The sequence below is a fragment of the Neofelis nebulosa genome, chromosome 7 (assembly GCF_028018385.1).
Source record: "Neofelis nebulosa isolate mNeoNeb1 chromosome 7, mNeoNeb1.pri, whole genome shotgun sequence".
NCBI classification, from domain to species: domain Eukaryota; kingdom Metazoa; phylum Chordata; class Mammalia; order Carnivora; family Felidae; genus Neofelis; species Neofelis nebulosa.
In genome coordinates, this window is record NC_080788.1 from 82,701,205 (window position 1) to 82,726,275 (window position 25,071).

Sequence of the window (25,071 nt, forward strand, 5' to 3'; positions counted from 1 at the left end):
TGAACCTGAGGCTACATCTTTCCACTATCAAACCCAACAGTGGTGATTTTGTTTCAGCCAAACATCATCTACTGCAATAAATTAATGTTGTTAATTTGACTTGTATTGACTTGTAGTTTTGTATTTAATATGTAAATCTGCTTTGGTTTTAGAGTTTATAACAGCTTATTTGAATAAGTGGTTTCTACCCTGTTTTATGTTTATACATATTTAAATGACAAAAAAAAATAGAAGTAATTTCAGCAATGCTAGCGGTCTAGAATTTTTTGCTTTAAAAGGGGTCAAACATAAATCACCTGTGGGAAATTCTGCTGTAGCTTGACAGCACATTGTGCAGGAGTGCCATGACATCTGATAATTTAAAACCATTATAAAGATTTTTTTCTCCCAAAAGATTTGATGTCTTGTAAAGCTTCAACTTTTTCATTCTGTAAAAGTAAATATTTTTTTCTTTTTTTAGAATATAAAGGGTTTAAACGTGGTCATCCAGGAGTGTAGCCTGACTGAAGAGCTTACAACCAGTAGAGACCTCAAGTTCATGACTCTGGAACTCTAACCATCCTTCCAAATATAGACTCCTCTAACCATGTATCTCTCAAATTGGTTGTAAGGTTTCTAAAGAGAGCAAGAACATGAAAGGGTTTTGATATATTTCTTCAAATCATATAATTGAACAACAATCTACTATTTTTTAAATAGCTTTGAAATCAGAAATGGCTTATTGGAAAGACAAGCCATTAGAAAAAATATATCAAAGCATATTTTATTTGTAATTGGGCAATTTAACTCAATAGGCATGTCGTTTTTGCCTATTTTTTTTTTGAGGGGGAGAAGAACATAGTGTTTTTATTACTTTTCAAAAGCTGTTAAAGAAAAGAATTATAATGGACAAAGGGAAAAATAGGTTTACCAATAATCTCTGTAGGCTTTCTGTTTCTTCTCTATTTTTTGTCTCAGCAATACCAGAAACTTTCATACGGTTTCACACTACTTTCTTTTTGTACATCATAAAATTGGGTACCAATTAAAAAACTTCTTGGGCACCTGGGTGGCTCAGTCGGTTAAGCGGACAACTTCGGCTCAGGTCATGATCTCGCGGTCCGTGAGTTCAAGGTTCATGAGTTCAAGCCCCACGTCGGACTCTGTGCTGACAGCTCAGAGCCTGGAGCCTGTTTTGGATTCTGTGTCTCTCTCTCTCTGACCCTCCCCCGTTCATGCTCTGTCTCTCTCTGTCTCAAAAATAAATAAATGTAAAAAAAAAAAAAATTAAAAAAAAACATCAAAATTACTGATCTTTCTCAGGTCTTTACTTCAAAATATTGTGTCATATTTTCAGAGCAAGGGTAGGACAACCATAGGCAGGAAAAAAGAAACAACGGGGCACCTGGGAGGCTCAATCGGTTGAGCGTCCAACTTCAGTTCAGGTCATGATCTCACGGTTTGTGAGTTCCAGCCCCGCCTCTGGCTCTGTGCTGACAGCTCAGAGCCTGGAACCTGCTTCAGATTCTGTGTCTCCCTCTCTTTCTCTGCCCCTCCCCCGCTCGCGCACGCTCTCTCTCAAAAATAAATAATAAAATAAAATAAAATAAAATAAAATAAACACATTTAAAAAAGAAGCAAAACTCCACTTATTATATACAAATATGCCATATTCCTTAAGGGTGCCATTTTAACACAATGCAGGCAAACCTCTGCCCTTCATTTTACTTCAATATATGGAGTACTGTAACCATTTGAGGCCCTCATTTCAAGACCTTTGGCCCTCATTTCACAAGGCCGTGACTTGAGCAGTATGGTTTTTGCAGTATGGTTTTTGCAGTAGTTCAAATCAAAATAGTTAACACTAACATTCCAGTATTCCCTGCAAAAAGCTCTGCTGCGCTTGTTTGTCGTAACAGGGCTAGGGCTAAGGTGCGGTGAAGTATAAGGAAGTACAAGAATGATTCTCCAGTTCAATTCTAATAGTGTGATTCCTTGAATCCGCCTCTGAGGTCAAACAGGTGCGCTTAACCGCATTCTTCAGCGTTCCATCCGGTTGCTGGCTGCAAATGACCTAGGAGGAAGGCACCTGTGAAGGGCGTGGCCACCCATCCGGGCTCCTCCGCACCACCTTCCCGGTTCCCACTGGCGCCTGCGCAGAATGGACTGGGGCCAAGACACGTGCTGGTTCTCGCAAGCCCCAGGACAAGCTAGAGTGTGGTGCTCCGTGTTCCGAAGTGAGTGGTCAAATCGTTGGCGGTAATCTCCCCGAGGGCTGGACGCTGGGCTCATTTCAACAAACCCTTCTGGAAACTGGCAAAGGTCCCTGTGTCACGGGTGAAATACCGGTGACAAGTTACGTACTTTGCTGGGAGGACCCGTGCTCCACCCTGCACCAAGGTAGCCAAGCAGGTCAACCAATTCGCAGTCTCTCAGGGAAACCTCAGTCGCGCCAGCCCGGCCCACCCAACGCACCACGGCGACCTCACGGCCCGCTCGCCCGGCCCTCGAGGCGCCGAACGCACAGGGGCTTTCTTCGTGTTCGCCCCTCCCGGCATGCTCCGCGGGGCCAGAGCGACCGCCACAGGACCCACGGTCCAGGGCCTGGGTCCCACGAACAGCCCTCTTACCCAGGGTGCTCCGGGCGCGGCTCTCATTTGCATGCCCCACCCGGCAGGTAAACTCGACAGGTCAGTCGCGGCCTAGCCAGCATAGCACCAAACCTGAGAGCCTCACGAGTCGCTCCTGTCATCACATTTCCCCCAAACGTCCCGAGGTCGCCGGGAAGACGCGCACATCAGTCACCCTAACTAAGAGAGGCAGGAGGCTGCCGTGCCTTATATAATTGGTGGACGGAGGGTGTAGCGTGCTCGCTTCGGCAGCACATATACTAAAATTGGAACGATACAGAGAAGATTAGCATGGCCCCTGCGCAAGGATGACACGCAAATTCGTGAAGCGTTCCATATTTTGCGCAGCTCCCCCGCGAACTATCGATATCCTTTTGAGGACCGGCACAAAAATGGGGGATGGGAGGGTAGCTCTGAAGGCCCGCTGGGAGTTTAAGCATTGCAGCTAGCAGCTACCAGTCCAGCACACCTGCGAGGTTCTGCCGTTCCACCGAACCCTGTGTGGTTGGAGGTGAGACTACCTTGATGGCCCTCTGACGTCATTCTGTGGGCGCCCACCACTTTATTATTATTGAATTACCTAGGTAATCCTGGTACCTGCATCCTAACGCTTGTTCTCGTTGGTTAAAATCTGCTTTTGGTTTGGGTAATTAACTTTCCTCTTAATCAAAGTTCCCATCACAGAATCCGTCTGATTTAGACAAACCGGCGTTTCTGAATACTTCTTAGATGCCATTGATGTTTTAACAGGTATACAAAGCGGTCTCAGACAGATGTGTGAAAGCAGATCCCAGTGGGCTTGCTGCTTCTAGCCAGTTCTCTTGGTCCTGGAGATCTAGGATCCACAGGCCGCAGCCAACATTGATCTAATCCGGTGTAACCACCCCTTGTAAAACAGTTAACAGTCCCTGCCTTAGTGCACCTCCTCGTGACAGAGGGTGTATGGACTCAGTTATAAAACGACCGAAGAATGTCACAACGTAGGCGCAAGAAATGTGCGCTGATGTTGCTTACTTCCTTTAGTAAGGATTCATTGATTTAGCAGTTTAATAATTTAGGAATGATTTGATAAGGATTCATGGACCAATTTATGTGCTAGTGTTCTACTCCACCGGAGCCAATACTCTTGGGCCTTCTGGAATTTGTGTTGTTGAAGGAGACAAGACCATACATAAGCCAATTTCAGAATTTTTAGTTCTATAAAGAAATTCAAGTTGACATCTTGTTTCCGTGATATGTAGAAACGACATATTTGCACATAGATTTCCAGCTGTAATCCAGCTTCGTTTACAAGTCATAGACTGCTTTACAGGAGTGTTTTTCTAGTGAAATGTCACAATTTTATCATTTAGTGCCGCACATTGTGTTCTGACATGACACCGTTTCCTCAGAAGTAATAGTCAGAGTAGAGGCTCGCCAGGGAGCTGCGCAAAATATGGAACGCTTCACGAATTTGCGTGTCATCCTTGCGCAGGGGCCATGCTAATCTTCTCTGTATCGTTCCAATTTTAGTATATGTGCTGCCGAAGCGAGCACGCTACACCCTCCGTCCACCAATTATATAAGGCACGGCAGCCTCCTGCCTCTCTTAGTTAGGGTGACTGATGTGCGCGTCTTCCCGGCGACCTCGGGACGTTTGGGGGAAATGTGATGACAGGAGCGACTCGTGAGGCTCTCAGGTTTGGTGCTATGCTGGCTAGGCCGCGACTGACCTGTCGAGTTTACCTGCCGGGTGGGGCATGCAAATGAGAGCCGCGCCCGGAGCACCCTGGGTAAGAGGGCTGTTCGTGGGACCCAGGCCCTGGACCGTGGGTCCTGTGGCGGTCGCTCTGGCCCCGCGGAGCATGCCGGGAGGGGCGAGCACGAAGAAAGCCCCTGTGCGTTCGGCGCTTCGAGGGCCGGGCGAGCGGCGGGCGAGCGGGCGGTGAGGCCGCCGTGGTGCGTTGGGTGGGCTGGGCAGGGCTGTGCCGGCGTCACACTTTTAGAGCACATTTCCCATTTAAACTTCCCTGAAGAATACTCAAAAAAAAAAAAAAAAAAAAAAAAAAAAGGAAGCACCTGGAAAGTTAAGGTAATTCCTTAATACTATCTAATATCCACTCTAGGTTCAAATGTCTTTGACTTTTTCGATGATGCATTTTATAGTTGGTTTGTCCTATGTACCCAAAGGAGGCCCCGTCCCACATTGTATCTGGTTGCTATGCTTCTAGGTCTTTATTATCCCAAGGACTTCCCATTTCTCTTCATGCCATTACTTATTGGCGAAACAGGATATTTACCCTGCGGACCGTCACAATTCTTGCATTTGGCTCGTTTCTTATTGATGATGTGGTTTAACTCATATTTCATTCCTCCATGTTTCTTGAAAATTTAGATATAAAGGCCTAACTAAATCCTGGTTCCAGTTTTTAATCTTGTGGTTTTCATTGGCGTTTACTTCGTATTGCATCTCAGCCTAAGGTATGTAATGCCTGGCTGAATCAGTGGGTTCAGGGGAGGTCTTCAGCCTGACCCTCCATGATGGTTTCCCAGAAATCTTTTACTTCATGATTTTAGAGTACCATGATGAAAGTCCAGTTAGAGGGTCTGGTGGTTTGTTTGTCGGTTTGTTTTTAACCATTGGCTCATGAGCTGTAAGGATCTAAATAAACCCAAACCCCAGGCCCCTGGTGTCCAAATTATATGCCCCAAGGAAGAAAATTGAGAGAGAGACTGGAAGAAGACATGAAGGAAGAGTATTGATGTTTGAGTCTTTGGATCATTCTACCCTTTCCATAATTTAAGTGTGCCAACAAATTACCTTTCTTGGGCTAAACTGAAGTTGTGTTTTTGTTTCCTAAGAGACTCTTCTGGAACCACTTAATGTTGGTCCTGAGTGCTGGGTCTCTAGGTGCCTCTTCCTCACAGTCCAATAATCCTTCAGCTACAAGGATTCTTGTGTACAATCAGTTGGATTAAGAGATATAGCTCTACCCAGCCTCATCCCTGTTTGAACGCAGCCTGATGTGTTTTTATTTTCTGAACATTGCTTTCTGTCAGGCTATCCATTAATTGAAAAGCCTCATCCAGTAGATAATGTGCTAGAGACATTCAAATTTAACATTTTCGATTTCCTTACTCTATCCTCTGGTTTCTTTTACACAGTTGCCCTTTTCCCCCCAAACTCTTGTGTTCCCCTACAGTGCTGTTCCTCTTGTTTCTTCTTCCCCCGTAACTCCTCCCATCTACATTGCATACCTCACTGACTGAACACATTTGTCCAGTTCATGTATACATTTGTAATCACACTCATGTCATCACAATACAAATTTGCAACACTAACACTGTTGGCTTCTGCTAAACCAAAGAATCTTTAAGATCCCATATTTACATTTTGACAAAAACAATTCTTGCTCTTTTCACTGGTTTGGTATGTGTAAATCTCCAATCACTTTCTTAGGGGGAGATAGTGTTCCTCATCACATCTTTTGGAAGTTCTATAGAAAAGTTAGAAGGCAGGTGGCCTTTTAGTTAGATATCTTTTGTATCTTAAGAATTGACTATTAAGAAAAGAAGAAAGTTTCAATAGGTGTTGTTAACCAATTGACTTTAGGAGAGATTGATTTAAAGCATTTTTCTTATAAAAAAAATTAAAAATGAAGATTTTTCTCAGCTCATTGAATTTTTTAATAAGAAACATGAGTTTTATTTTTATATTCTGGAACATTTGGGATTTATTACCAAAACTGTTGTCATAATCATTCCAAGTGTGTATATTAGCAGTGGAATAAAACGATTATCTTTCCTTTTTTAAGTGGTATGTAAAACTATGGTGTGTCTTATAATCAGTACCATTTTAGATCCAAAGAGATATAGCATCTCATTTTTGAGAAAAGAAAACTGAAGCTGAGGTAAGTGTGTAGTGATTTCTCTGGGCAATATTGGCACTGGCTGTCCTGTCTTGTGAGGCCAAACCCATTGCTGTTTCCACTGTACCACTTGTCGTATTAGTAGGCCATACTGTTTGCAGTAGGTTACAATGCAAAGAGTAAAAGACTTCAAGCCTGCCATTTTACAGCCACATTTCTGAATTCTTGTTTGACTGCAACAGTAGGATAGTACACACTGATAAATGGAAAGTCGACCTATTCTTTTTCTTTTTATTCACAGAAAGAGAACATTCAGTGATATGACACAATTGAAATCACAGGGAAAAAACCACAAGTCATTTCCTCTTCAGGAATTTTACTCTAATTATCAAGAAGAAACGCAACCCAAATCCTCACATCCTCTTGAGTAGGGAACAGAGAAATCACTTAGAACCATGGCATCAATGATCAGCTTCACTTGGTGAACTCCAGCTGGGGGACAGGGGTTATCAACCTAGGCTGCAGGTTATAAACCACAAAGAGCTTTTTAAAGGGCCAGAGCCCTCCCCTGAAGGTACTGATTTAATTGTTCTCCATTTCTCTCTACTCTGAGATCTCAGCCTTCACAGATCTGCTTCAGGCTTATCAGCACCCTTCTTTCTTGCCTCTTGTCTCCTTTCTTTTCCAGCAGACACACTGTGCATCAGCTGAAGCTTGTGTGAGCTCCCCACCAGGCCCCTTCCTTTGCTACTCCCTCCCTTTTATGGCTCTACCCCCTTCCCTTGTGTTGCACTCATTGACTGCCCAGTATTTCTCAGTACTTCTCCTAAATGTCTCACCTGGAAGGACCTCCAAGGATCTTTCAAAACTCACCACTCCTGGGTTTTATTTCTTCAGGGCTCTGCTAGTGAACCCGATAAGGTAAACTATGCTAGAGCACTGTTACCCAAACTTGCCTAGTGATAGATTCCTAGACCTAACTTCTTAACAGTGTCCAGAGGATTAGCCTGTGCCGACGCATGGAAAGGATGATCCGGCCTATCTTCCAGATGACTTATCTGTGTTTTACAGGCTACTTTAAATGAAATGAGAAAGTCACTGTGGTAAGGCTGACGTGAGATATTTTTATGCATGAATTCCTTTCACAGCAGCCAGTTCCTTTTTTTTGTAGCAAATAACCTCATGTTCTGCTTCACTGAAGGAAAAAATAAATAAAACAACAAGAGAGACTATCAGAGATGAGCTTCCTTAATTTTTTGTCCTTACTGCAAATTTACCTAAATACACAGGCATCTCTATTTCCTGTCTTCTGGTTTCAGGGGTGTGGTGTCCCTTTATGGGAAAAACTTGTGCCCAGGTGGACAACTTCATTGTTTAGGTTCGTGAGAATACCCTCCAGGGTTATCTGTTTCCAATCCTGTGGAAACTCTGTAAATTGTAGATAACTGATAGCAGTGCAAAGTAATTCTTATTTATAGATCTGAAATATCTGTCCTGACCAGTAGAGGTTCAAATGACTTCTATCACTATGGAAGAAGTTAGTTTTGCTACCGTTTGCACATTCATTTCAGTATCCATTTACTTCATACATATTTGTGATTTTTAATTTCTCCTTTGAAAGGGTTACAACATCTACCTTCATTGATTAATATACTCTAATATCTTTAGTACATATTCATTTTATATCTGTATGAAAGGCATGATTTTTACCTTTTTTTTAAAAAAAAAAAATCCTTCCTAAACCTCACCTTTTTCCTTTTTCCTTTTTCCTTTTTCCCAGCTGTAATTTCTGGATGCAGTTCTGTGCTCCAGGTATTTTAAGAACCAGTTACCTAAGACCTCATGTTGAACAGTGTCACCATCTGGGTCTTCTTGATACTGCAGGCTTGTAATATATGCAGGCAGGACACCTGCCAAATATGGGCACTTTTTTGTTGTCAAGTTAAATTCTTCACCAGGAGTGAAAAGGGGGCTTCTAGAACTCTTCACCACACTGTGGTGGGATGGGTCGAGAGTATCATCTGAACGGCACTTCCTGAGTTCATCTTTGAGTTCTGCCATTTTCAGTATTCTCGTGTCTGAACAGGCCAAGTTATTCAATTGGCTGGTCTTGCACACAAGTTAGTTCCAAAGATGAGCTCTTTGTAACACATTTCCAGTCATTAAAACTCAAGTGTAGAACATTCCTTTAAATGGAAGGGTTTAACAATCTACCATCCACCACTGTATATTGTGGGAAGATGTCTGTAGCTTATGTTGCTATGAAATTAGCTCTTGCAGGATATGGATGTCTGTCATTTTGATGTATTTAAAATTTTTAAATAGCCATTTAACAGTTTGTAGGTCTTCTACTGAGATGCCCAATGGATTTACCTAACAAAACCAGGTATACTTTTTACCATGTAAGCGTAGCTTGTGGGATACATATATATATATATATATATATATATATATATATATATTCTCAAAATGCCACTAGAACTTTGCTGAGTGTCTGTGTTTTCAAACTTTAATATTGTTCTCCATTAATTTTTTGATTTGTCTTTGTTTTGCTTACAGCAATAAGTCATTGCCTACTGTTGGTAGAGTGATTGGGAATATAGTATTATTGTCTGGTGAGCTGTGTGCATGGATTAAAGATTTGTAGAGATCTAGTCCTTGTGGGTGAGAGAAACAGAGAAAAGTAGTTTGTTAGTTTTGTCTTCCTGTTCATCTGTTTGGGCTCAAACCAATTAAGAATGTTGTGTTCCACCAGGAAGGAAAAGAGTCTCTGATAATCTGAACCAGTAAATTTTTTGTGCTTCCGTGTTTACTCTTGACAATTGAAAATTTGGAACTAAAGCTATAAACTCTGTATCTTTGTGGATGTGTGTCTGTAATTCAAAAGGTTTTTCCCTCTCATTGTATGAATGTATAATGTTTTTCTAAATCTAGGTGGTATTAATAAATTAGATTATAAAATCTCCAAAATTAAAGGAGCCCTGTTCTGATTGGCTTATGAGATAAGTGCTTATATAAGTATAATATTTCTATAATTCTCAGAAAATAAAATATAACTTCTAAGATTTAAAAAGTGGTGGATTTAAAGGGGTGTCTGGGTGGCTCAGTCGCTTAAGCGGCCAACTTCAGCTCAGGTCATGATCTCACAATCTGTGGGTTTGAGCCCCACATTGGGCTCTGTCCTGACAGCTCACAGCCTGGAGCCTGCTTCGGATTCTGTGTCTCCCTCTCTCTCTGCCCCTTCCCTGCTCACACTCTCTCTCTCCAAAATAAATAAACATTAAAAAAAATTATAAAAAATTCTAGATTTAAGAAGTATTTTAAAAGGGAAACCAGCTCAGAAACATTTTAAGAATTCAAGTTCACATAGTTTAAGTAAATAATTGTGGCACACCTGGTTAGTTTTATAATTTGGTTTAATAAAAACAGCTATGTCTTCTGTGATTTATCAGTGACATATGTAATACAAGTGTACCTTTTTCTTACACTTGGGTATATTTTTCTAAACATATACAGGTTTACTGATCAAATAAGTTAGCATTACTTCTACTTAATGCTTGCTTATGAAAAGTGTAAATTTCTGTTTGACCAGCTCGATCCTCAATTCTGATGAACTTTATTTTATTAGTAATTATGTTCTATAGTGTATCAACCTGAAGATGGATTTCTAAGATCTAAGTGACTTAAAATCTTGGATTAGTATTTCTTAAATTTACTTATTTTGAGAGAGAGAGGGAAGGAGGAAGGGGCAGAGAGTGAGGGTGAGAGAGAATCCCAAGCAGGCGCCACACCCAGATCGTGATCTGAGCCAAAATGAAGCGCCGGACATTGAGCCACCCAGGTGCCCCGCGGATTAGTATTAAATTGGGTTAATTAATGGAAAAATAATTGGATACCATCATTTGTAAATAAGATTTAATACTAAAGTATTAATTGTTAGTTAATTAATTAATTGATTGATTTTAACTTCTACCTTTGCTTCTTATTTGTATATACTGTGGAAAGATGATATCTTTGGGTCATGTTCACAAACATGTTCATTTTTGCCACATTGAGAAATTGTATAGGGGATATTAGCAACTGTAGAAAGTTATGTTACATGAATTCATGAATTCTGGTAGTCTGATAAACTACTGAGGTGTGACAGTTCACATTATTCACCGATCCCCTCCCTCCAGTTTTCTCTGTAAAATGGAATTACTTTGGCTAAAAGTTATAATTATTATAAATGATGGAGACTACACTGAGAAGGAATAGTTACTGAGAAATATAACTTGTATGTGCTTCTATTTTTTCCAAAAAATACTGATTTTGTCCTAAAGCAGCAGCATAAAGTGTTTTCTAATATTACTTTTTCTTTTAATCTCTCCAGTAACTGTAATGAGGTCTCCTCTTTCATTCCTGATGTTGATAATTTCTGTTTTGTGTTATTTTCTTGATCTATCTGGATAGAATTTCATCAATTTTATTGTTCTTTTACCAACAAACCAGTTTTTGGTTTCATTTTTTTTTTCTATTGTTTGTTCATTTCTATGTCATTGATTTTTGCTCTTTATTATTTCCTTCTTTCTATTTGAGTTGCTCTTCTTTCTCTGGTTTTATTTAGTGGAAACTTAGATTATTAATTTTAGATTTTTCTTTTTTTCCAATAGAAGAATTAGTTGCTTTAGCTGTACCTCACTAATTTTAATGTCTTGTGTTTATATTTTCATTTAGTTCAAAATATTTACTTTCCCTTTTACTTTTTTAGTTACATGGATTATTTAGATGTTTATTTTTAGTTTCCAAATTTTGGGGGGCTTTTCTAGGTATCTTTGTATTTTTTTCATAATTCTCTTGTGGTATGATTTCAATTATTTTAAATTTATTAAGACTTGTCTTATAGCTTAGGATATGATATGCCTAGTGAATGTTTCATCTGCATAGAAAAAGAATGTGCAGTTGTTGGCTGGAGTGTTCTAGAAATGTTAATAAATGTTGTTCAAATCACGTATATCCTTACTGACTCTTTGTGCTGTTTCCATCACTTATTGAGAAGGGACTGATGAAATCTCCAGCTCTAATTGTGAAGTTCTGTTTGGCCTTTCAGTTCTAACAGTTTTTGCTTTGTGTATTGTGAAACTCTGTGTTAGATATGTATACATTTAGGATTACCATGTCTTCTTGAGGAATTGATCCTGTTACCATTATGAAACGTTCCTCTGCTATCACAACTACTAAAATTAATCAAATGGACTTTTGATGATTTATAAACACATTTAAAATAGAAACACAACTTGTGTTTCTCCAAAGCCACATCCCCTTTATCCTGCTTTGATTTTTTCCATGGCAACCGTCTCCACCACACAATTTATTTGTTTTCTGCCTTCTCCCACTAGGATAGAACTTCCAAAGAGTAAGATTTCATCTGTTTTGTTCACTGCTGTATTCCAACTACTTGTCACAACGTGTGACCTCAGTAAATACTTTCTGAATGAATGAATGTACAAAAGAGCTGCAACAAGAGTAAGAACATAATATTTCCTGACTCTCCTCTGTTTACTTCACAGTAAGATGCCTCTGCTCACACAGGGGCTATTTCAGAAATAACTTCTACACCCAATTGTGTTCTCATGCTTTCCTTCCACACAACTAGTGCCACAAAACAGTGTTGCCTTGAGTTCTCAGGGTCTCAGGAAGCCTTTTTGTTTTAACTTTCTCTTTGTATCTTATCCATCCACCTCTAATCTGGCTAGCATTTATTCCTGAATCGTCCAAGAATAGTGAATCTGAGGGACAGACACCCAGACCTTAGCCCCTTACCCTGGACTCCTATTATGAGCCTTCACTCCTTCTGCAGGTTCTTTAGGCCCTCATATACTATGGACCCTTAGGACCAGCCTCACTGCTTTTAGGAGTGGTTTTCTTATATCCCTGGATTGTAAAGTGAGTAGGAGTTTGGTTCTGATACAAAGAACCCAGCTACATGAAGCATTTACATTTCACATCTCCTCACTGTGGTTTATCCAACCAATTGTGTTTTTTCACATAGCTTAAGGTTTTTGTTTTCCCAGGAAATTCAAGCTTCATTTTTCCACCAGAAAAAGCTGAGCCTACCTCATTGTAGTATATGACAATGTAAACTGCAAATAAAACATTTATCAATCAAATTTTCCTCTGAGATTTATTTCTAAAGAGGGAAAATAATCTCTTTTTAATTACTTGTATGTTTTGGGTATCGTGGGAAGATCCCTGCGATGGTCACAGTTCATATCTCAACTCCATGCTGTGGACAACCCATACCCTCTGTGGAATAGATAATAGTAATGTCTGTCTTGCTTGCCTCTGTGGATTGGCAGAAGGATCTGTGAGAAATGTTCAGGAAAGTGCCTTGTGTATTGCAAAGCTCTCCAAGTGTGTCAATTGCTATTGTCACTATGAGAAGGTTTTTTCAACTTTAAGGTTTGTAGTAATTGAATATTTTTAGTCATTAATTCAAGAAGAGCATTTGGGTATTTGTAGCCTCAGAGGCCTTCACTCATCCTGAAGAGCATCTGCCTACAACTCTTAAACTGGAAGAAATACTACCCAATATCCATTGCCTGTTACCTTGGAAACTAGGACCATTTCAAAATACTGGAAAGGAAACAATATAACTGGGAGGAAAAGCACACATTGGGGCCAATCACCCTTTTCTCCCCCAAAGATTAAGATACTAAGCACCTGTTTAAACATTTCCTAATCATTTTTTAAAACCCAAAAGTTGTGTATGTTTGGGTTGCGTTTGTAGTATACATGATAAAAATGAGAGCGAGATCTTTTGTCACTTTGGGGAGGTTAATGATGATAATGAGTGATTTTTTTTAAGATTTATTTTACTTTTTTTAGAGAGAGCACATAAGCTGGGGAGAGGGGCAGAGAGAGAGAGAGAGAGAGAGATAGAGAAAGAGAGAAATAGAGAGAGAGAGAGAGAGAGAGAGAGAGAGAGAGAGAGAGAGAATCTTAAGCAGTCTCCATGCTCAGCGTGGAGCCCAACATGGGGCTCTATCCCAGACAGTGGGATTATGACCTGAGCTGAAATCAAAAGTCAGATACTCATCTCAACCCAGGTGCCCCAACAATGAGTGATGTTGAGCATCTTTTCATTTGCCTGCAGCCTATCTTTATGTCTTCTTCGGAAAAATGTCTGTTCAGATCCTCTATTTTTGAACTGGATTGGTTGTTTTTTGCTGTTGTATTTATGATATCTTTATATGTATGTTTTATATATATATTTAATATTTATTTATATTTTATATTTATATATTTAATATTTATTTTTGAGAGAGAGAGACAGAGCATGAGCAGGGAAGGGGCAGAGAGAGAGAGAGACAAAGAATCCAAAGCAGGCTGCAGGCTCCCAGGTGTCAGCACAGAGCCTGACATGGGGCGCTGGAACTCACGAATTGTGAGAACATTACCTAAGCTGAAGTTGGACGTTTGACCGACTGAGCCACCCAGGCACCCCATATGAGGTCTTTATATATTTTGGATAATAACCCCTTACTGGATATATGATTTTTCAATATTTTCTCCCATTCATTAGGTCATCTTTTCATTTTGTTGATGGTTTCCTTTGCTGTGCAGAAGGTTTTTTTTTTTTTAATTTTTTTTTTTTTTAACGTTTATTATTTTTGAGACAGAGAGAGACAGAGCATGAACGGGGGAGGGTCACAGAGAGAGGGAGACACAGAATCCGAAACAGGCTCCAGGCTCTGAGCTGTCAGCACAGAGCCCGACGCGGGGCTTGAACCCACAGACCATGAGATCATGACCTGAGCCGAAGTCGGATGCTTAACTGACTGAGCCACCCAGGCGCCCCTGTGCAGAAGGTTTTTAGTTTGATGTAGTCCCAATAGTTTATTTTTGATTTTGTTGTCTTTGCTTTTGGAATCAGATCCAAAAATTCATCTCTAAGACTGATGTCAAATAGCTTATTGTCTGTGCTTTCTTCTAGGAGTTTTATGGTTTCAGGTGTTACATTCAACTCTTTAATCCATTTGCATTAATTTTTCTGTATGGGGTAAGACAGTGGTCTAGATTCATTCTTTTGCATGTAGGTGTCTTGTTTTCCCAGCATCATTTATTGAAGAGACTGTCCTTTCCCCCCTGTATATTCTCGCCTCCTTTGTTGTAAATTAATTGATCATATATGCATGGGTTTATTTCTGGGTTGTTTATTCTGTTCTATTGATCTATGTATCTATTTTTATTCTAATATCATTTGTTTGATTACTATAGCTCTGTAATACAGTTTGAAATGAGGGAGTATGATGCCTTTGTATTTATTCTTTCTTTCTCAAGATTGTTTTGGCTATTTGGGTCTTTTGTGGTTCCATACAAATTTTAGGATTATTTGTCCTATTTCTGTGAAAAATATCATTGGAATTTTGATAGGAATTGCATTGGATTTGTATTTTGCTTTGGATAATATGGGCATTAACAATACTAATTTTTCTTTTCTTTTTCCTTTTTTGCAACACAAGTTTATTGCAAAGCAATTGTGTTCCTGCCTGCAAGGATCTCAGTCTTGGGGAAGCAGTCTTTTAAAGGAGTTTGGGAGATATGAATAATTTAGAGACCAGAACCCCTTTGGGGTGTAGGGAAGGTTGAGCCTAAGCTTGGCAGTGTTGGGAGGGCAGACCAGTAGGAGCAGGATGGGTAACCTGGGCAAATGCATGATGGTTGGAAAACTCCATCAGATTTCCTCAGTGCCTGGGGAGGGAGGAGGGAAGCCAGACATGGTTGTCAAGGTAACCTGGGTTAAATCATGGAGGGCCTTGCTGTGAGGCTCAAGAGAAGTGTCAGGAGGCAGGAGGCTTCTGAACAGGAGAGGAGCCCAGCCAAAGCCAGGCCATTAAGCTCTCTATGGTGAACAGGAAAGAGCTCTGATTGGCTGGTGAGGCAGGGCTGGGGTCATCTTTCCCTAGGGGCAGCCTATGGCTGGAGGAGACAAAGGGACTAGGTTATAGTGACTGTCACTCAGGGAGAGGGAGGCCAGAAGAGGCCTTTGAATGAGGGGAAGACCACTTATTTTTGCAGCCAACCCTGGACCTGACCCTGAATCAGGGACCCTGAAGTTCCAGGAGGGGCTGTGAGATATTCTGGGGAACCCAAGTCATTTACCTTCTGTTCACCAGGAATTCCTTAGAGTGAAATTAGGCCTGTTCCTGCTCCATACTGTAGGATGGTTCACTCTGCAGGTACCGGACTGTTGCCTTTTCTCTAGCTAAGACCTGTGGAGCCCTCCGCCTCAGGGGATCCCAGGGAAGGCCAACTCAGCTTTCCCAGGCTGCAATCCTCCCCTACCCTCCTTGAGCACAGAGTTGGAGGGTGTGCCCTGGATGACCAAATCAGGTCGTCGGTGCCCTTCATGAGGGCCTCGAGCTCAAATTGGGGACACAGGGGACCCCTACCCCTCAGGCTCTACTATCAAGGGCGTCGATAGCCAGACTTGGGTTCTGAGGCCTGGGTACATAGCGGGGCTCTGCCTAGGGTCAGGGCCGGGCAGTGAGGGAGGCTTCTGCAGCCTCTAGAGGCCCAGGTTGGAGTTGGGGAGCCTCCAAGCCCCAGCCAGCCTGTGGCCCTTTGCTACTGGCTCCCATGGCTGGGTGGAGGAATGAGGCCTCTTCCTGCTCCTGTGGGTCCCCAACTTGGGCCCAGGATCCTAGATGGCTGCAGAACATGCCCTCCTCATGGAGGCCTACCCCCTCACCAGGGGCATCCACACAGGTGGTGGCCTGGAACCTGGCAGGGGCGCACCCACCTCCCCTACCCTCAGCCCCCTAACAATATTACTTTTACTAATCTATAAGCTTGGAATACCTTTCCAGTTCTGTGTGTCTTCTATAATTTCTTTCATCAGTGACTTCTAGTTTTCAATATATAGGTCTCTGACTTCCTTGGTTAAATTTATTCCTTGGTATTCTTTTTGATGAAGTTGTAAATAGGATTGTTTTCTTGATTTCTTTCTGATAGTTTATTGTTAGTGATAGAAATGCAACTGATTTCTATATATTGATTTTGTACCCTGCCACCTTACTGAAGTTGCTTTTTAGTTCTAACAATTATTTGGTGTACTCTTTAGGGTTTTCTTATATAATAATCATGTCACCCACAAATAGTGACAATCTTTCTTTCTAATTTGGATACCTTTTGTTCTTTTTCTTACCTAATTGCCCTGGCAAGGACTTCTAATACTCAGTAGAATAAAAGTGGGTAGAATGGCATCCTTGTTTTATTTCTGATCTTAGAGGAAAAGCTTTCAGCTTTTCACTGTTGAGCATGATATTAACTGTGGGCTTATCATATCTTACCTTTATTATGCTGGGGTTCACATTCTCTCTATACCCACTTTGTTAAGAGTTTTTAATCATAAATGGGTGTTGAATTTTTTCATATGCTTTTTCTGCATCCAAATACTTTATCCTTCATTTTGTTAATGTGGTGTATCATGTTGATTGATTTGTGGATGTCTTTGCATCCCTGGTATAAATCTCACTTGATCCTGGTATGATCCTTTTAATGGATTGTTGAATTTGGTTTGCTAATATTTTGTTGATGATTTTTGCATCTAAGTTTATCAGAGATACTGGTCTGTTATTTTTTTGTGTGTGTGTGATGTGCCTTTCTGGATTTGGTATCAGGATAATGCTGGTCTCATAAAATGGGTTTGGGAGTGTTCCTTCTTCTTCAGTGTTTTGTAAGAGTTTGAGAGAGATTAAATCTCTTTTGAATGTTTGGTAGAATTCACCAGTGAAGTTGTCTGGTCCTATACTTTTGTATGTTGGGTAGTTTTTGATCAGTGACTCAGTCTCCTTACTAGTAATTGGTCTATTCAGATTTCCTATTTCTTCCCAGTTTTGTTTTAGAAGATTAAACAGTTCTAAGAATGCATGTATTTCTTCTAGGGTGTCCAATTTGTTGGTATATAATTGTTCATCACAGTCTCTAATGATCCTTTGTATATCTGTGGTATCAGTTGTAACTTCTCTTTTATTTCTGATTTTATTTGAGTTTTTCTCTTTTTTCTTGGTGAGTCTAGCTGTTTGACAATTTTGTTTATCTTTTCAAAGAACCAACTCTTAGTTTCATTGATCTTTTTCTATTGTCTTTTTAGTCTTGATTTCATTATTTATATTCTGATCTTTATTATTTCCTTCTTTCTACTAATTCTGGGCTTCATTTGTCCTTTTTATTCCAGTTCCTTTAGTTGTAGAGTTTAGTTGTAGAGTTTGATTTTTTTCTTGACATCGGCCTATATCACTATGCACTTCCTTCTTAAGAACTACTTTTGTTACATCCCATAGATTTTGGTATGGCATTTTGATTTTCATTTGTTTCTAGATATTTTTAAATTTTTCCTTTGATTTTTTTGTTGACCCAGTAATTTTTCAGTAGTATGTTGTTAAATCTTCACGTATTGTGATTTTTTTAGTTTTCTTCTTGTAATTGATTTCAGGTTTCATACTATTGTGGTTGCAAAAGATGCTTGATATGATTTCAATCTTGATTTTATTGAGACTCATATGGTGGTCTAATGTGACATATCCTGGAGAATGTTCCATGTGTATTTGAGAAGAATGTATATTTTGATGCTTTTGGATGGACTGTTCAGTATATATTAAGTCCATCTGATCTAATGTGTCATTTAAGGCCAATGCTTCCTTATTGGTTTTCTGTCTGGGTAATCTATCCATTGATAACAAGTGGAATGCTAAAGTCCCCTTCTATTACTGTATTGCTGTCAGTTCTTTCTTCAGATCTGTTAATATTTGCTTTATATATTTTGGTGCTCCTATGCTGTATGCATATATATTTACAAATGTTTTATCTTCTTGTTGGACTCTTTTTTTCATTATGTAATGCCCTTCTTTATCTTTTATTACAGTCTTTGTTATAAAGTCTATTTTGTCTGATATGAGCATAGCTACCCAGCTTTCTTTTCATTTACATTTACGTGGAATATCTTTTTCTGTCCCTTTACTTTCCATCTGTGTGTGTCCTTACAACTGAAGTGAGTCTCTTGTAGGCAGCATATAGATGGGTCTTGTTTTTAATCCATTCAGCCATTCTATGTCTTCTGATTGGTGAATTTAATCCATTTACATTTAAACTAATTATTGATAGGTGTGTACTAATTGCCATTTTATTAACTGTTTTGTAGCTGTTTTTGTAGTTGCTCTCTTTTCCTTTCTTCTATTCCTCTTTACCTTGTGGTTTGATGGCCTTCTTCAGTGTTATTTTTAGATTCTTTTCTCATTTTCTTTTCTGTATCCACTGTAGGTTTTGCTTTGTGGTTACCATGAGGTTCACATATAACATCCTGTATATGTAACATTTTATTTTAAGTTGATAGCAACTTAAATTTCCTTAACTAATTATTGTAGTGTTAGATAATTTTATTACTTTTGTCTTTTAACTTCATTCTAGTTTTATAAGTGATTGAGCCACTATCTGTACTGTACCTTTGCCAGTGAGATTTTTACTTTCATATATTTTCTTGTTATTAATTAGTACCACTTCTTTTCAGCTTAAAAAAGTCCCTTTAGCATTTCTTGTAAGGCCAGTTAAGTGGTAATGAACTCCTTTAGCATTTGCTTGTCTGGAAAATCTTTATCTCTCCTTCAGTTCTGAATGATAATCTTGCCTGGTAAAGTATTCTTGGTTGGAAGTTTTTGCCTTTCAGCACTTGGAATATGTCATACCACTCCTTCTGGCCTGCAAAGTTTCTGCTGAAAAATCCGCTAATATTCTTATAGGGGTTCCCTTGTATGAAACAAGTTGTTTTTCTCTTGTTGCTTTTAAGATTCTTTCTTTAACTTTTGACATTTTAATTAAACATGTCTTGGTGTTTCTCTTAGGGTTCATCTTATTTGGAATTCTCTGTGCTTCTGGGACCTGAATGGCTGTTTCCTTCTGTAGGTTAGGGAAGTTTTTAGCCATTACTTCTTCAAATATGTTTTCTGTCCTTTTCGCTTTCTTTTCCTCCTGGGAACCCTATAATGTGATGTTATTCTGTTTGATATCACATAGGCCCCTTGGGCTATCTTCATTTTTTAAAATTCTTTTTTCTTTTTGCTGCTATGTTAGGGTGAGTTCCATTGCCCTGTCCACCAGATTGTTGGTCTGTTCTTCTGCTTCATCTAGTCTGATGTTGAATCCCTCTAGTATATTTTTCAGTTCAGTTATTGTGTTCTTCAGCTTTGGGGCTTCTTTTTGGTAGTTTCTTACATTTTCTGTCTCTTTGTTGAAGTTCTCACTGTTTCTTTATTCTTCTACTGAGTTAGGTAAGCATTTTTATGACTATTACTTGGAATTCTTTATCAGGTAGATTACTTATATCTGTGCATTAAGGTATTTTTCTGAGGTTTTATCTTGTTCTTTTATTGGGAACATAATCTTTTATTTCCTCATTGTTTTGACTCTCTGTGTTTGTTTCTCTGTATTTAGACAAAACTGCTACCTCTCCCAGTCTTAAAGGAGCAGCTTGTGTAGGTGATGAAACATCTTTCAACCTTGCCCTAGCACTTGGTTGTCTCTTGAACCTTTGTGACTGCTTGCATAGCCTGATTTATTCTGAATAGGTCTCTGATGTTGAGGGTGGGCCAAGACTTGACAGTGATTTGAAGGGAAGGATCTTATTTAGCACCTAGTTTCAGGCTGATTCGAAGCCAAACCTTCAAACGGCAGCTTTTTTTTTTTTTTTTTAATGTTTATTTATTTATTTTTGAGAGAGTGAGAGATTGTGAGCTGGGTAGGGGCAGAGAGAGAGGGAGACAGAATCCCAAGCAGGGTCAACACTGTCACCATAGAACCCAATACAGGGCTCAAACTCATGAACCATGAGGTCATGATCTGAGCTGAAATCAGGAGTCAGATAGGCTCTTAACCAACTGAGCCACCCAGGTGCCCCTTCAAACAGCAGCTTTTAAAGTATAAAAATATATACAGTCCTATAGGGCCACAGTCATAAACTCTGCTGGTCTTCAGATAAGGAGATCTAGAGGTGTCCCCTGATGACAGTTGAAAAAATCAGGTCTCCAAATGAGTGTATATGCTCCTTTCTGGGAGGAAGTATTATCAAGCCGTGGTGAGGCCAAGGAAGTACACAAGGATGGTGTCTGCCTAAGCGCATCTGTACGCTTTAGATGTGTGGCACATCTGAAGCCTATCCCTCATGTTGAAGATCTAGGACAAGTAAATAGGCCTTTTTCACAGGACAGGTTTTTAATCTGCTGTCTCTGCCATGCCCTGGAAGTAATTGTCTGCCAGGACTGTCTTTCTGATTGTTCTAGTCCTATGGAGCCCAGAAAAGCAAGCCCCCTTGGCCGTTAGGGCTAGGCAGTCAAGGGGCATCCCCTGTGTGGATTGCTGGTGCCTACTAGCGTTAGTGAGACAACTGGAGAATATAGGGGGTGGAGCACACTTGCTAACTTCAGCAAGGCAGTGGGAAAATGCCTTGACTGCATGTGCCAGCAGCTTCAGTTAAATAGTGGGATAGTGCTTTGTCTCTGTGCACCTGCCAGCCCTAGCAAGGGAGTGGGAGAATGCCCAGCCCACTTGCATTGGTTGGCCTCAGCCAGGAAGCAGGGGTGTGCTGCAACTCCCCCTTGCTAGCTTTAACAAGGGAGCAGGACCATGCCATGACTGTTAATGCTTGCCAGCCCCAGCCAGGGAATAGGGTAGTGCTGTAACCTTTCACCCCACTGGATTTAGCAAGGCAGTGGGAAGGTGCTGCATCTGCATGCACCTGTCTGTGCTAGGAGGATAGAGTACAAAAATGGCATCTACCAGGACCTGTGTTTTTGGAGAGTCCCAACTGTCTCCTGCCTCTCCAGCAGATGCTTTAAGATTAGCAAACGGATCTCCTCACACAATGTCTAGGTACTATTCAAACTGTTGCTTTTGTACTGAGTCCTGAGGTGAGTGAGACTGCATGCAAGCCCTTTAAAAGGAGAATCTCAGTTACCTAGAGTCCTTTTGGTCCCTTAAATGCAAGCCCTTTTGGTTTTCTAAACCGGATAGTTTGGGGGATTGGCTCTGTGGTACAGGTTCCAAGGATACCTGATGCAGAGATAACCCCCTGGCTCCTCTAGGAGAACCTCTGTATTTTTGAGATCTCTTTATTGTGGGTTGCTGCAGAGAGGGTAGGGTTTTGGGCAAGACTGTCTCTCTGCTTCTCCTACCCCTTTTATTGGTCCTTTTATCATTTGTTGTGGAAAAGTGGTTAACCTAGTTTTCAGTTCTTTTTTAGAAGGAATTGTTTCATATATATCTGTAGATTTGGTGTGTCTGTGGAAGGAGATAAATTCAGAATCTTCCTACACCACTGTCTTGGACCACTGCCACTTCCAACTCATTTAATCCAGATTCCCAGATTATTATTCTATATGTCTGGAGAGGAGCCCTGGAATCTGCATTTTAATTAGCACCAAAGGGATTATGGTGCAGGGTTCTGTGGGCTACTCTTTGAGAATCATTGTGTTTTCCAACTGCTCACCTGATTAAAAAAAAAAATTCTTTTATCTTAAATTCTAGATATAGGTTTCTCTTCCCTGTCATCATTCCTGGACCAAAGTTTTGTAAATGTAATCATTGTAGTCTTTGTTCTTTCATCTTTCTTTTTTTCCTTCTTCCTCTTCCTCCTCCTTCCTTCTTTTTCTTCTCTCTGTTCTAGTCATTCATTAAGTCCTATTATCTTCTGTTGCACAGTCTTCATTCATGTTACATTTCATTCTTATGGCCACTCCTCCAAAACCCCCACCCTCACCAACTTGCACCTGGACTATCCAAAAGGCTTCTAGCTTCTCTCTTCTTTAATCCTTCTTTCACATAGTGGACTATTATTTTGTACAAACATCATTTTTACCATGCCAGTCACCTACTCAAGAATAAGTAGTGATTCTCTATCTTCCTTACCAGAACTAAACTTCTCGTCCTAATATTTTGTATTATCTATCAACTACACCCCTCATTATTGCAAATTATGTATTTTTAGTCTCTGAACTAGTGCCTCCAGTCCATTATTTAGAGAGAGGTTTTACTCTTGCCTTTGAGTATATATTCTTAAAATATATTTGTTATAAACTTCCATGGACAGAGAACTACTTTGTTAAAAGGGAATGTTGATATATTGACTACATTATTATAAATCCCTTCCCATACAGAAGGACTGGGGAGGAAAACAAGTGGACTGATGGACTGTTTGGATGAGGACTCTACATTTTATTTTTTCACAGATATAATCTTCTCTTTGCTGGTTTCCTTTGATTAAATTGGGTTTGTCTTGCTCAATGATCTTTAAGAAGAGGTAGAGTACTTTTCATATGTTACCTATTGGTAAAATTCCCCTAAAGGTGGCCAAAATTTAATTTAATTTATTTTTTGTTTTGTTTTGCACAATGTAAGTTTTTATTGCCCAGACTATGGCCACCACGGGTGCAAGAAACTGTTTAAGGGATCTGTCCTCCATGCAGTGGCTCAGCATGGATGGCCAAAAATTTAAGTCAATATATTGATTGTTTTGAACACCTTAAAAAATATTTCCTTTTTTTGAGCATTTGTATATTTAGTTTAACTGAATCTACTAAGACAAGGCTCTGACATGTTTTAAAATTGGAAACTGTTATCCAGAAATTCAGGAGAGAGAGCTGGTCACTATCCTAAGAGATCTTTTGCTCTGTGTATTCCAGCCCTTTAGTCCTTTGGTGTCTCTGGTAGCCGTAGAGAATCTCATGTTTGAGATGGTTTAAATTCTTGATAAGTTAACATATGTTTCTTTTCAGAGCACATATTGTTGAGGTTGACCCCCCTAAGGGAGACCTTATACACCCTCTTTCCGACAGTAACAGAGATATACTAAATCAGTTTTCTTTTTTTTTTTAAATTTTTTTTTTCCAACGTTTTTTATTTATTTTTGGGACAGAGAGAGACAGAGCATGAACGGGGGAGGGATAGAGAGAGAGGGAGACACAGAGTCGGAAACAGGCTCCAGGCTCCGAGCCATCAGCCCAGAGCCGGACGCGGGGCTCGAATTCACGGACCGCGAGATCGTGACCTGGCTGAAGTCGGACGCTTAACCGACTGCGCCACCCAGGCGCCCCACTAAATCAGTTTTCAAAAGATCCCTCCCTTTTCTCCTCTCTGGGTAATATGAGCAGTGTATGTATTATTTGAAAAAGTTCCTCAGGTGCTTCTGAAACTCCCACCCATTCTCCATTGGGAATCACAGCTTTCAAATCTCCTAATTGTACCTTGATTAATATAACTAAAATTTATTGGCTTGATTTATCAGTTTCTGAAAGATTTACCTCTGTATTTATAGTTCTGAAAAAGTATCCATTGTAATTCTATCACTTTTGCTTTATATAATTATGTGCTTACATGTCCAAGATTGTTATATCTTTTCAGGGTGTACTTTATCTCTGTTAATGCCACTGCATTAGCTTTTATATTGTTCGATATTAATATTGCTAAGTATGCTTTCTTTGGTTAATATTTGCTTGGTATATCTTTATCTCTTCATTTTCACACCTTTGATGTGATTTTTTTAAAATGATGCTTTCTGGGGTACCTGGGTGGCTCAGTCGGTTAAACGTCCGACTTCAGCTCAGGTCATGATCTCGTGGTCCGTGGGTTCGAGCCCCGTGTCGGGCTCTGTGCTGACAGCTCAGAGCCTGGAGCCTGTTTCAGATTCTATGTCTCCCTCTTTCTCTGACCCTCCCCTGTTCATGCTCTCTCTCTCTCTCTCTCTCTCTCTCTGTCTCAAAAATAAATAAGTGTTAAAAAAAATAAAATAAAATGATGCTTTCTCATAAATAGCATTATTTGAATCTTTAAAAATTGACCTATATTCTTATCCCATTTTCTAATAAGTGGTTTTAATCCAGGGATTTGCAACATTTTCCTATAAAGGAACAGACAGTAAATATTTTTGGCTTTGTGGGCTGTATATATCTGTCATAACTACTCAAAAATAGCCACTGACAGTACATAAATGAATGCACATGGCTGTAACTGGCCTGGGAGACATAGTTTGCCAACCTCTGGGCTTCATCCATTTACATTTTTGTGATTGATAATACTACACTTGATCTTAGTCAAAAGGCCAAGAAGCGATTGTGATTGATAATATATCTGGATTTCTTTCTGTTATCTTATTTTGTGTTTTTTGTTTACCATCTATATTACTTAGGGTAGTGCTACCTGAGGTTACAGATGAACCAAAAGTAATTACTATTTTTATGGTTAAGGATTAAGTATACCATTATTATATTTTTGTCAGTTTCTGTATTCGTTGTCCTGGATTCTTTATTGCTGAAGTGCATTATTTAGTTTTTGTTTGTTTCTTCAGTGAGAGGCTCTGGTTGGTAAGCTCCCTTAGTCTATTATACCTGAATAGCTGGGTATGGAATTCAAAGTGGATGCTTATTTTCTCTTAGTATGTGGAAGATGTTACTCAATTTTCTTTTGGCATTTATTGTTGCTGACAATGCATCTATTGTCAGTTTAATTGTCATTGCTTCATAGGAATCTGTCTTTTCTCTCTAGTAACTTTTATAATGATCTGTAGTTTGACCACACACTATGATTGT

The 25,071-nt window shown here is 39.8% G+C and overlaps 2 non-coding genes across 2 annotated transcripts; one reads left to right on the forward strand and one right to left on the reverse strand.

Moving 5' to 3' along the window:
* The first annotated feature begins 2,845 nt into the window (after positions 1 to 2,845).
* LOC131518317 (U6 spliceosomal RNA) lies at positions 2,846 to 2,952 on the forward strand. Its single transcript, XR_009265008.1, has one exon. It is a non-coding gene; the product is annotated as a U6 spliceosomal RNA (small nuclear RNA).
* A 1,086-nt stretch (positions 2,953 to 4,038) lies between these two features.
* Positions 4,039 to 4,145, reverse strand: LOC131518318 (U6 spliceosomal RNA). The gene has a single exon (XR_009265009.1). It is a non-coding gene; the product is annotated as a U6 spliceosomal RNA (small nuclear RNA).
* Positions 4,146 to 25,071: the final 20,926 nt, after the last annotated feature.